The 1,448-nt window shown below is 32.0% G+C and overlaps 1 pseudogene; it reads left to right on the forward strand.

Moving 5' to 3' along the window:
* Positions 1–995: 995 nt before the first annotated feature.
* Positions 996–1,111, forward strand: LOC111730143 (annotated as a pseudogene).
* Positions 1,112–1,448: the final 337 nt, after the last annotated feature.

Raw genomic sequence — 1,448 nt, forward strand, 5'->3', positions numbered from 1 at the left:
AATTATTTTTGCAAAGGCAAACTAAAAATTGGTCATTTTGAGTTTATTTCTGGACTCCATTTATCTTTCTGTCTATTCTTATGCTGTTTGCAGCTTCAATGAATGAGAATCTAGTTTCATGGCCTGACCATTTGGTGACTGTTCCTCATTCTAATATTTTTGGTTACTCTAATAAATTATCTACTTCCATTCATCAGTCTTATCAGCTGATAATTTCTTTTTTTTCTTATGTTTTCATGATGGCTCTATTATACACTACATGCAAAAAAATTGAGTCAGTCTCAGAGACTCATTGAGAGATCTATACCAAGTAATCCTTTTAGAAATAGGCTCATGGTTCCAGGCTTTGGAGTTTAAGTAGACATTGCTCAGACCATTTTCAGACAGCTCAGAGAACTGAATTATAATTTCCAGGAATCATTTTATCCAGAAACAGAAGATTTCAAGAAAACAGATCCAAAATAACAGGAATTAATTACATACAATCAATTACACTAACGAAGCATATTAAATTGTGGTTATTTCTTTTGACATACTGTTAATGCTCTTTCTAGAAATCTACTTTTTTGATGGATTTATGAGGAAGCTTTTTTCTTTCTTATTAATCTGTCTCTAATTTTCTATTTAGTAGACTGTTTTTGTAAACTGAAATGAAACATGTTAAAAATAATATCCAATTCTCACTGACCTCTCAGAATTCAAAAACAGATGTTTTTATTGAGTCTTCTCACTATTTATGTCAATACATTTATTTCATGAGTTAAATAAGAATTTATCATTTCTTTTACAGGGATATATTTGACAAAATTCTTGTGAAACCAAGGTCATAATGGAGTAATATACTTAATATGTATAGGCACTGCAAATGCATAGTCATTGTAAGAAATCTTGTATAAAGAAACTTTTGGGATGTAGTTCCATAGTGTAGTGGTTAGCATGTCTGCTTTACACACAGAAGGGCCTGGGTTCATGCCCCAGTGGAGTCACAGTCCATGGTCTATGGCCATGCCACCCTGAATAAGCCTGATGTCTGATCTCAGAAGCTAAGTAGAGTCAGGCCTGGTTAGTACTTGGATGGGAGACCACCAAGGAAGACCAGGTGCTATAGGCATAAATAATAATAATTTAAAAAAGAAAGAAAAAATAAATTTTTGTGTTTTGTTTTCTAGATTCAAAATAAAAAAGGATTTTAAAATTACAATCCTATATGCCTTATGAAATTTACAGACAAAAGTTAATATCTTAGTCTTAATTTTCTCAACTCTGTATGCTCTATGAGGCTTGTATTAACACTTCACAGTGTATTACTTAAAAAATCAGGTCAAAACACATTGAGATTAGCCATTTTTGTGACTAGAAATAATCTTTGGAGATTACTTATGATCATAACAGGAGTACTCTTAAGAAAAGTTACCCAAAATTTGGAAATAAGGCAAAGAGAGAGCAGC

This window comes from Pteropus vampyrus, unplaced genomic scaffold (genome assembly GCF_000151845.1).
Source record: "Pteropus vampyrus isolate Shadow unplaced genomic scaffold, Pvam_2.0 Scaffold9, whole genome shotgun sequence".
Lineage (NCBI taxonomy): Eukaryota > Metazoa > Chordata > Mammalia > Chiroptera > Pteropodidae > Pteropus > Pteropus vampyrus.